This window comes from Argiope bruennichi, chromosome 2, assembly GCF_947563725.1.
Source record: "Argiope bruennichi chromosome 2, qqArgBrue1.1, whole genome shotgun sequence".
Lineage (NCBI taxonomy): Eukaryota > Metazoa > Arthropoda > Arachnida > Araneae > Araneidae > Argiope > Argiope bruennichi.
In genome coordinates, this window is record NC_079152.1 from 27,216,410 (window position 1) to 27,229,469 (window position 13,060).

General features: G+C 23.9%; 1 long non-coding RNA gene across 1 annotated transcript; it reads left to right on the top strand.

The window, feature by feature from the left end:
• The first annotated feature begins 936 nt into the window (after positions 1–936).
• LOC129960701 (uncharacterized) lies at positions 937–11,569 on the top strand. The gene is made up of 4 exons (XR_008783672.1): positions 937–976; positions 2,749–2,864; positions 7,706–7,962; positions 11,445–11,569. It is a non-coding gene; the product is annotated as an uncharacterized LOC129960701 (long non-coding RNA).
• Positions 11,570–13,060: the final 1,491 nt, after the last annotated feature.

Here is a 13,060-nt window from a genome sequence, read left to right on the forward strand (position 1 = left end):
ATGAACTATCGCTATTAATTTAATTAAAAGCATGATAATACTTTAACATATTTTAATAATAAGTTATATAATATATACTTATTATTAAAATGTACTCATAATTTTAAGGCGATTTAGAATTCATAATTAATATATAATACAAATTTTCATTTTAAGGGGATTTTCAATTTCATTTCATTTAAATCCTTCAAATTACCTACATTTTCAATATAGCAAATACAATTATGTATCCGAAGGAATAAAGGGACAATTAGTAAAACTAAAATTCTTAGTTAAAATCTTAAATTCTTAGTTAGTTAGTTAAATAAAAGAACAAAAAAAAACATTAAAACAATTTCAACAAAAAAAAAATATTTCAGATCTTTTTCATCAAATACAAAAAAATAATAATAAACAATGGAAAATTAATATTGTATTTTATTAACTTGTTCAAATTCATTTTATATTAAAATCAGATGCAGGATAAAATTATTTTTTTAGAAAGTATTTATTTTTAATTGTAGGAGCATGAAATATCCATGATTTCACCGTTTAGATTTCAAAAAATATATTTTTTGAGATCATAACCTTTTTAAAATAAGAAGAAATCTATATTTTTCATTAAATGTCAAATAATTTTAAAAATTCAAGTATAAAAGAGATTTATACGAATTACTTAATATAAAACATAGTTTTCAATTATTAAAAGCTTTTAAAAAATTTTAAAAAATCATAAGACCTTTTATAACAAACAGTCTTTAAATACTTTTACTCAATTGCTTCATGAAATAACAGGGAGATGAAACAAAGAAGTAACTCATTGAAAATATTTTTGATTAAATACAAATATTGCTTTCAAGTTTTATGAATTTTTCTTTTATACAAAAGTTATTTTTGTGTTTTTTTTTCTTATATAATTGCAGAATGCCATCGTCCAAGCCATCGACATTTGATGATAGCAGTGCTTATGTCTACCATACAACTGATATGCCTTCCGGTAAATTTTGTTTTTATTCGTTCATATTTGTAATTTAATACAAATCCATCGGGTTATTTTCTCTATGGCATTTTATGTGTACTTAGAAAATATAGCGTATATCTATATATGCTATGGAAGTAATTTTAGCAGTGGGACGTTAACTAGAAAAAATGAAAATAATAATCGATTCCATGCTTGAAAGAAACTCGCTATCATGTCATCTAGATACCTTTTTTGATTATTATGAAAGTGGATGAAAGACAGTTCATACGAGAGTTGGGTTACACGAAGGGAAAAGGGACAAGAGCTTTGAATATGGAATATGTAAGAACTTCCAAGATTGACTTGAAACATTTTGATGTTGCAGGATACATTAAGCTAATGAACTGGATAAAATATAAGCCTTCTTCAATGATGGAAAATTTAAAAAAATGAGGACGTTCTTTCGATTTTGCAAGATTAAACTTTGCCAACATTGGTTTTTAAAATTCTCCTTGGCATATCCAGTCTATCAAAATTTTCATCAAACTGGTGAAAGATTCAGCAGAAAAATTACATGGACAAAGAAATAAAGATGTCTTCAATAGATTAACTTTGGATTTCAATAATTTATGGTAAACTGTATTTATATCATGTAAAAATCTTCCACATTTTAATAGCTTTTAGATTGCTTTTGCAATTCCAGAATGTTTATCGTATTCATTCATTATTTCAATCCCGTAATGTTTATCGTATAATATATCATTTTATTTGTTTTCGGCAAATAAAATGATATCTTAAGAATATTGTTATAAACAAGAAATAGGTGATTGATTAAACTTTAGGGTAAAGATAAATTTTGATGTTTTATCAATTTTTTTTTCAAAACTTTGGTCTTTTTCTCGAACTAATAGTTTTCCATTAATTTACATTCAAAGACGAAAATTTTTTAATGCATGGATTTTTTTGCTTCACTTCAGTATGTATTTATATTTACACTGAATTCAGGAAAATATTTTTTATTCTGGAAAAAATTGTATTAAAATTAACATTAAATAAGTATATTTTTAAAGTAATTTATTTATTCTTCTTGATTTAATGACTGTTAAGTTATTAAAATAACATAAAAAATTATATCCTGAGTGTGTTTTGCAGATATTTTACATTCATGTGATTTATGAGAAAATACATATCTAACGCCTGTTAACTGTTAAATTAAACAGACTCTTAACAAAACCTGAAGATAAAAACTTAATTACTACTTAGAATAAATTATGATAATTTTCTAATGGTTGTTTTCATTACAATAAAAATAATAATTTGCTAAAAAGTTGGTTTTATGCTCAAATTAACGAGTAATTTCGATATTTTTATATTTTCATTATATAGGTAATTAAAATTCATAAATAAATTTCCCAAAACACATTGAACTTTCTTGTATTTTAGAATGGTAATGACGCATGATATTTATTTATTTAGAAATACTAATATGTCTAACTCTTTTATTTAATACAAAAAAGGTATTATAAGTGGGAGATAATATACCATGTTCAAAAATGTCCACTTTTAATCGAATAAATATCCCATTTCTGTAATAAATTTTTCACTAATGAAATAAGCTTTTCACTCCTGCACTACAAAGTGCCATTAAGACATTTTGAAATTATTAATTTTTAAATATTCGACAGGAATTTATTTAAAAAGGCTTTTGTGTTGTTATGTATCAATAAGAAGAAAAGCGCTTTTTTCCTAAAATATTTTTAAGCGATATAAGTCATTTTTCAATAACATTTTACGATTCTTTTTTGCAGAGTTTGTTCATTTGACTCCAAAATCAGCCCCTGATTGCTTGTATAATACTTTAATGGACACACATCAAAAGAACTTTGAAAGTGTTCTCTGTAAAACCCATTCTCTATCGGAAGAGGTAGTTATTTAACAGTTTTTAATTCCATCTATTATTTTTTACAATAACTTTTAATTTTCTAATTTTTAATGTTTAGTTATATTATATTCGGTAATGAATTAGCTATTTTTCCTAATTAGTATTGCTGGTAATAGACATAGAATATATGAACATTTTTAATAAAGAATAAATGAACATTTTTAATAATAGAATATATCAACATTTTTAATTACAGAATTTATGAACTTTTTTAATTACAGAATTTATGAACATTTTTAATTACAGAATTTATGAACATTTTTAATTCAAGAAAATTAAGGAATCAAATTGCAGTTTCCTTCCATTAATGTTTCTTATATTATTCATATATATGTCAGAGTATTCATATGTAAGTTGTAGTTTTTGTAATTCCTTAATTTCAAGCGACATTTACCTTACTTGTTTTATAATTTAATACTTCTAGATATTACTCCAGAAAATAATGTGTAATAAAGACAAATTTCTAGATTTAAATATAAAATCTTTCTATATAAATTGATGTACAATTTTTATAAAGCTAAAATAAATAAATTTGCATACATTTACATCTGCAATTTTAAGATTAACTTCGTCTTCCCATACATTTGGTGTAAACTCTCTTTTTAAAGTACAAAAATGCTTCCCAAACATTTTTGCTTAGTGGTTAAATGAGATTTCAATCCTTGCACGAATTTTTTTTCACATCTGACTAGGTAACATATCGAAATTTTGGAAAGTGATTCTTTGTTTGCACTACTTAGAAACGCAACAGAAATATTTTGACTTGGTTGTAGAAATAATTATATGTGTTAAATTAAAATATAAATGATAATGTGCCAAGTTATTTTTCAATCTAAATTTAATAATTTAAAACGAAGAAACAAAAGGCTATTCAAACAGAAAAGAACAACAATAAATCAGAAAAAAAATAATAGAATGCATATCCAGCCTTACATAAAATAATTTACTAACTTTAAGTAAGTTTTGAATTATATTCTTCACCTAAAAAGACGAAAGTTAAAAAAATAACTGAAATAGTGAGTTTTTATTTACAAAAAAAAAGTTTTATTAAAGTGACTTAAGAACACACGGGAAAATTATTAATCTTATGCTTTTTAGCATCCCATATGCTTTGTGTAAAATCTTCCCTAATAAAATTCAAATATTTCATTATATAACAATATTTAAAGCATTATATAGTAAGAAATTAATTGAAATAGCGAAGAATACCAGATACTTTGTTAAATAATTTGTATTAATAAATAATCAAACATAATATAGGATTTGTTTTTGATAGCAAATCAGTCAATAAAAGTACACAAATGTTGTGAAAGATCGATGTCTGCAAATGTCGATATTCTTCGATAAATGTCAGCATTCTAAAATCCGTTTGATGTATGTCTAAAATATTTGCTAAATATCATTATTTTCTACTTACTCAGGCAAATCTTGACTTTCAGCATTCACTGATGATAAATGTAGAATCAAAAGATTTTTGTTAAATTAAGACAAGTAATTAATTTTATGTTTGAAGCCATATTTTATAATTAAAATGTACTATGATATAGAGAAAAATAGGAGAAGGTTTATGTAACAGTAATTTCAAATAAATTGCATTCAGTGCTTTCTAAAAAGAAAGAAAATGATGAAAATATTAAAATCAAATTAATACTAAGCTTAAAATGACAGATGCCATTACTAAATATATTTATTTTCCAATTATATACATTGCAAGAATATAAAATGGAATACTTTAAATTGCACGAAAATTGCTTGCTTCTATTATTGCATTTGATTACAGCGTGTATAATCTTGGCTTTCAATTCTTGAATTATTTGTAATTGTTTCTCTCAGAGATTTTTTTTTCGTAAAAAATTTTATATATGAAAAATTCTTTCTTCATAAATTACAACTGGAAGATACTATATACTGTTTTTTTCCCCTAGAGCTCATTTGTACTTTCCATTGATGGTCCGAATCTATAAACGCTATATATATATATAACTAATCTTTATATTGAAATTTTCAGGCTTTCGCTGAGATATTTAGTATGTCTCGACTATCACCCGTAAATACTGACGTTTTAGAGAACTTCGATTACTTTTGCTAAGATAACACTCCTAGGTCATAATAACACGTTTATTAGATACTACTTATTAAAATTAATGTTGTATTACGTTTTAAAACTGTAAAATTATATCATATCTAAGAAAAATGAGGTCAATATGAAACGATGGCAGTCAATTAAAAATTCTTTATTATATATTTAATATTCACTAAAAAATTTGTTGTTACATTTTTATTCTTGAAAGTCATTCTTAAACTGTTTTATAAGAAGTTATTTGATATGATTTGAGACCTTACTATATTATTATATTTGGAGCTTGATTCGTCATTTAATTTGCATTTATAATTCCGGATGCAAAAACAAGATCAACAATACTCCATAAATGTCAGCATGGAATAAACATTTTATTTTTTAAATTTCCAATTGACATAAATTTTGAAATCCGTAAAATTATGATAAAGTTTTAAAAAATTATGTTTAAACCTGAGTATTTTTAATTCAATAAAGCCATTATCTTAGTAAACCAAGACATGATATTGTAATAGCTTTATGACTTACATTTAATAAAAAGTCATGCCATCAACAAATCACATTATTAAGATTTATTTTGAAACCAATTGCTTGCGTCATAATAAGAGAAGCTGCTATTACCAATTTCATTATTAATAAAGAGAAAAATTGACATTTCATTTAATCAATTTTATTTAATAGCTCATTGTGAATTTGAACAATATTTTTTTATATCTTCCATGTTTTCCGTATAAATAAATATGTAAACATATTTTTCATCATATTGCCATGAATGAATTTTGGTATTTTTAATGCTTAGTATGGTTCAAAATCATTTTACTATTGCCATTTTTACTTTATTTATAATACAAACAAATAATGTATTATTTTATTAATCAATATGAATGGCATCAGGAAGCTCTACAATCATCAGACTTAAGTGTACAAAAATTACATTTAAAATTTGCACATGAAAGTCTCTGTTATTCTGTCTGTCACTTATTCTATTCTGTATGTGAACACATTTTGGAAACATAACACCTATTCCTTTTAAGAAATGTTTTAATATTTGAGAAAAGACAAATGTTTTCCTAGAAGTATATTAGTACATGAGCAAAACAGATGAATAAAAATGTAGGATAAAATTCATAAATCATGTGTTTTATCAGGCAATTGATACATAGAGAATCAATTAAAACAGTGGATACATTAACTACTTTTACTTCAGAATGGTAACAACTGTTCTAAAAATGCTGTAGTTAGTAAAACAACTACATGATTCTGGAGGAAACCATGATCAATTCAATAAAAAAAGAAATTCACAAACATAAATAAATAAATATAATCGCATTCCTTAGCATTAGCTTAAATTATCATTCCTTCCTGAAAAGTGTACCTAAATATCAGTAGAGGATGTTTATAGTATCATCGATTTAATATAAAAATATATCTTGCATTTGTTGATACTAAAAATATTACGAATTCTATAAATATTTATTTAGTCGCATTTTCCCGAATTGTGACATTTCAAAAGAGTGGAAAAAATATCTCCTCCTTTTCAAACTTATTTATTATTTTTGAAGTTCGATTCCTCTGTCTCTGCAACAATCACTATAAAATTATATATCAAAACGGCGTATATATCATGTGTTTTTGTAACGGCATGTCATTTATCAGAGCATCCCAATACTGATTGCTGGAAAATTCTTGACATTATAACAATATTCTGCATCACAGTAGCCTAAATTTCCACAATACAAAATCTTCAATGAATACATTTTTATTCAGGGGGCCGGGCAGATAAATGGAAACACAACAAGTGGAGCTTTTGTATGGCATAATGTTATATTTTAAAACGTACAAAAATATTTGACCAAAAGCGTTATATGGCATATGTTCGGCATCAAGTTTAGTAACGAAAGATTCGACACAGAAAAACAAAAGCTAAGGAAATTACTTTTTATAGCATTTTAATCTACTTGTAAGATAATATATATTTATATTTAAAATACTGAAACGATAAAATGTTGTTCGCATTTCAGTTCTTCCATAAAGTGGAAAATTTAAAGAAAAAAAACTTGATAAACATTTAGGAAACACTTTAAATTTCCTACGATATACAAACTCCTTTCGAATTATCAAAGATATTCCAATGTACTTGCAGCAACATAAAAAACAGATTTACCGATATTAGAGTATAATATTAAATCATATGCCCCATTCTAATACTGTTATACATTTTTGTTAGCTTTTCTTTACTGGTGAACTTTTTGAGCTATTGTCAAGGTGCATTTATCTTTTATGTCAAAATGATATTTAAAATACACTTCTAAGATTGAAATAAAATACTTTTGAGCTTCTAATATATAATTGTATAATACTTCCCGTTTTAACAACGTGTAAATTTCTTCTACTTATTGTTGCTTATTTCATTCCGATGTTAAAACACTATGGATTGAATAATAAGAGTATATATTTTTCAAATATATTCATATATAAATTAAAAGCGTATATATTTTTGAATATATATTTTTCTCGACTAAATGTATCTATTACTTATAAATTCGAAAACTAACTTTGACAGTCTATGAGTTTGCATTAAATAATTTTTACTTATTATTTTTTATTAAACAATGCATTAAATTTCCTACATTATATAAGTAATTTATTTCACATGGCCTTTTAATTTGTGTTTTTGCTACTCTAAACATTGATTTTTATTTATATTAATGTTTCAGATATTGATTTAACAGTTTATTCTTTTTAGGATATAGAGGTTATTCTTCCTCCTGTGATAGAACGGTGATAGTGCTTCAACCCATTTGGAATTCACATGAAATGTCTAAACAGCCCATCTGTTATTTATAAAAGAGGAAATTCATACATCAGAACAAAACATTTTGAATTTTAGATAAAAACAAGCGCTTTTCATGCATCTCATCGAATTTCTGTGATATCGTCGAATTAAAAGGCGTTGATGTTGAATTTTAGAAAGTATTTACATTTACGTTTTCAGCAGTGCATGTAAGTATATATGAATTATTATTTGTATAAAATAAATGCGAATTCTATAGAAAATTCTGACTTGATGATATGAATTTTTAATTATATAATATGCTTCTAATTAGTTTTTGTATGATTAAAATTAAATAATAAGACAAAGGTAGCTAATTAATGCGCGATATGTTCCGAATATTTCTTTTTAATTTATTGATTATTTCTATTTATATTATAGTATTTTTATACAGTGTATTTATTATTTATAATTCAAATAAAATCATTTTTACATATGAAAATATATTGATCTTTTAACAATCAAAATTTTAAAACTATTAGTCAAACGACATTATAAATTATTTACTTAATCAATCAGTTTTAAAATTATAAATAGTTAATTATTGGTTATTAAAGTATGTGTGTGCTAATGGGCATTATCAAAAATGCTTATATTAGTAACACATACATTTAAATTTCATTATTTCTATGAATAAACAAAGAATCATTAAGAATAAAATGTTTTAACAAATTCATGAGAAGTTAATTGCACTCTTGAGATGTGGTCATTAATCATTATTCAATTAATTAATTTAATATATGTGAAAATACAATAGAGTTCTTACCAGAACAAATTTTCATCTGATCCCTATACCATTCTTCTATTTATTATCAATAAGTTATTTTTAAAAGTACTTTTATATTTTCTTAAAGCATAACTTATTACCAGTTAATAAAATTAAATGAAAATTTTAAAAATGGAAACGACCATTCAGCAAAAATGTAATTTATTAGCAAAAATATTTCTAGTTATTGTTGGAATACATACAATTTAATTTATTCCATTTTGCTTGTCATTTTACCTGAGAAACAAGATCAAGAATGTGAATACATTATTTAAATAAATATTATGATAAAATATTTTTTATTGAATAATATACTGAATTATACTGAAACCTCACTTAACTAAATTTTAGTAATTTTGTAAATTTATGAAAGAACAACAAAAAAAAAACTTTTTTTGCAAAATTACATTTACTTACAGAAATTCTAAGTTATTTAAGAAGTCTGCTCTGTAGAGATCTTTAAATGTATTTCCAATAATTATGAGAATTCTATATATCTAAAATGTGGAATATTTTCGGCTCTATTTTTGTTCACCACATTTCTCGGGAATAATTAGGAAATCAATTTTAAATATGAATGTTTGTATTTTAATTAATGTCACAGGCTTTTATTTAAATGCGCATGAATAATTTAAATACAACCAACAATTGTCCTCTTATTGAATTTATCCCCTTATTGTCACCTAATTTGAATTTAATTTTAATAAATTAAAAAAAAATTATTATTTCTATGAATTTGAAATATTTAAGTATGGTAATTTTTTTGTCATTATCTTTTACAAGAAAGAAAACGAAGAATAGCAGTTTTTGGCAAATGGAGTATCATTATAAAGCTTGTATTATATTAGATAAAAAATTTTCATTCTTTATTTGGAAAAATCTATAATCTAGGATTAATACTCTATTGAAAGAGATTAAAGCATACTAACATTTCCCATCTCGGAATTGCTTATAACATTTAATTAGATTGAAAAACACGTAAAATATTGCCTCACACTTCTTGTGACAATTATAGATATTGAAAGTCTGAATAGGAATGGAGTTGCCACTTTTATTAAAATATCCCAAAAAAGGAATACATTTATTTATTTCATTATCTATGAAAAACAAATGAAAAGAAAAAAATATTAATGGTGTATTGAGGCCAGTGAATACACTGTAACTAACATAAGCTCGTGAAATTATAAAGAGAAATATGAGCTTTAACAGTCCATTAATAAATGAAAATCTTTAATGCTTTTAAATTCAAAATAGAACAATGAATTTAAAAATAATTGCTTTTTAAATGTATCAACAAAATTTAATCATAGAAATAAAAAAATAACTATAAATAAAATTATTAATTAGGATACAAAACAAAATTAAAAGACATATTCAAATTGAAAAAAAAAGTCCGTTTACAGTAGGTATTGTATACATAAGTCACATTGACAAAAAAGAAACCGTTTTCTATTATCTTCAGCCTCTTTTTCTTGACAAAAAAAGAAACCGTTTTCTGTTATCTACAGCCTTTTTTTCTAGGTAAAGGACTGCCTGGTTTTATTATTTCATCTTGAATATATATACAAATATTTAAATGAAGAAAAATTTATTGGAACATAGAGGTGCATCGCATGTTAAAGAGTTGAGATGCTGCAGACAGATAAAACATGGGAGTTCAGTAAAAAATCCACTGTAGTGAGTTCAATACAAAAAATATGACAATACATGAATACAAAAATATATGAATACAAAAAATGCTTAAAACTATGAAAATTCTTTGTATCTTCTTCTTGGACTCTTTAACAAGATGAAATGATCGGAGGAATCAGGATAATGATCAATCACTACTTCGAACTGCTTGAGATTTAAAGGCATTCTTTGAAAATGGTGTTATTGAATGTTCCAATAATTCTATTTTTTTCCTCTGGAATATCAAATCTTCACATTATGTCAAAAAATGTATCGTTGTCTCGTATTGTATGATATCTTAACGGTACCAGATTCTTCAAAATTACTGTTTGATCTGTTGTTTTTCTCTCACAATTCATGTTTATCCATTGAGTTCGGCAACATGAATATGAAGCTTAAAATATCCTAATTTTCAAAGACCAAGCAGACTTAAATTCTTAAGAATTATTACAAATTTAGGGATCAATAGCAAAAACAAGTGATTGAGATAATTTTTCTTGCTGTGAAAACTTCATTAATATAAATTTTTGAATAAGAAATGCTCTCCATTAATTTTATTCGGCATTGTATTACTTATATGGCAGACAATTTATTTTAAAGAAAACTTTCTAAGTAACTCATTCGTAAAATAAATGATCTCCATTAGACATATTTTTTATTTCTTACTTCTTATTTCAAATTAAATGACGTTGATTTATTTCCTGCCTTTGTAAAAAAAAACAGTTTTCAACATTTTTACCAAGTTAAGATTCCATTTTCAAGATAAAAATGTTTAATTTTAAATTTGAAAATTAACATTGTAATTTTAGCAAATACCTCATAGTTTTGAGAGAAAGGGAGTATATAGATATATAAGCATACTAAGTAAACAAATACAAGTTTATACAGTTGCTCAGAAACCGAGATTTGTAGTTGTGTTTGAATTCTTAGTTAAAATGCATTAATATTTAATTTTATGTTTCTTTCTAAATGAATTATAATTTTATATTCTTTACAGAAGTTTTTTTTTTAAAATTTTGTATTTGTAGAATTACAAATTATAGTGCAATTATGTTCGCAGCATTAGGCAATATTATATTAATATTAAGGAATATAAAAGCTATTGATGTAAAAACTCAAAGATTACTCAATTATTTCATTCTATTTTAGTAACATAAAAGATTTCTGACATTTGTGTTCAGGCTTTAATATAAATATTTTTTTGTGTGTTTTCAGATTGATCTTGAAGTGACCAATACATCTGCGAACGAATATTCTGATCAAGATATTAAAGCGCTGTTTTCTTTCTTTTAAAAGCATACCCTGATATCAATTTGTATATTATTTTTTTACTTATCCAGACCAACAATAAAATTATGTATACGAAGTTATAAAATTTATAAATTGCATTTTAAATATTCTTTCCTAGTTTCAATGATTTTATTCTTTATAGCAATAAATAATACAATTTTTACACAAAAATTATTATTTGAAATTAGACATATATTTTTAGATACTGTTTTCGTTCAATTTTTATTTAATCTTAAAATACATTGATTGAATTGAGTAAATGCATAATTAATTACATTAAATTTTACTTCTAACAACTATAAGCAAATGTTTTATATCTAAAACATGTTTATTGAAGCACTAGGTTGTTGAAACAATCATTTGATTGCAATGACGATTTTAATTCTTACATTTATTAATACCACATAACAAAATTTGTTTGAAACTGTTTATAACCATTTATATAAAATATTTGTATTTTTAAATTGTTATAATAATAATATAATTGCATTTTTAAACTATTGTAATTTATTTAAATTGCATTTTCTATGTACATGAATTGATTTCTATAAGTTATAAATAGAAATATAAATTTTATTTCTTAACCATTTGCAAGAATTCTATAGTACTTAACAACGCCTTACAAGATCAACGTTTGAATAATTTACGCAAATAAAATTTGATACATATTTATCATTATATATTCTTAAAAAAATTGTATAATTAGATGTCATTTATTAATTTTTATAAACAATGAAGCAAGAATTTCTTTTAAAATTTCTTGTCTACAGAAAAAAAAAAGTAATGAAATTTTATCCAGAAGAAACTTTGTTTAATGAGGAATTAGATTTTGGCGATTGTCTTGATTCCATAAATTTTTAATTACTATTTGTAACAATCTTAAAATCACACAACTTATTGCAACTCAATCTAATGTATTACAATCAAATATATTTCATTAAATCAATATACAATCAAATAAATATATTACATTAAAGAGCTGCAGTCATTAAAAATGGATTAATATTAAAAGTATCCAACATTGTTTATTTTTAAAGTAAACCTTATTAGTGTCAACAACAAAATTTTTCACAAAAAATTCAATTTTTTTCATTAGAAATGTATTTTTATAAGAAACACCATATATAATGAAAAAAAATGAGTCCATTCTTCATATCCAGATTGTTACCAGTGAAAGAGAATTAAATATTTGATATATCCGAAAAGAATTAAATATATGATTAAATATTTATAGCAGTGTTGAAAACAATTGAGTTTCATTACAACAATGAAAAATATTATTGAAAAACATACCTTCAGAATATTTTAAATTATCTGTTAAAAACTGAAAAATATATACCTAAATTCGTGCAAATTTTTTTTGTGTTGTAATGACTTTGAAATATATCCCAGAGAAACTTCAAAATTTCATTGAATATTATTTAATGAAATATTCCAATTAAAATTTCGAAAAAAAAGAACCCTTTTAAAACTTTCATTCCCATCTTCAAAACTATATTTATCCTTAATTTCTTAGTCAAATATTTACATCAAGCAATATG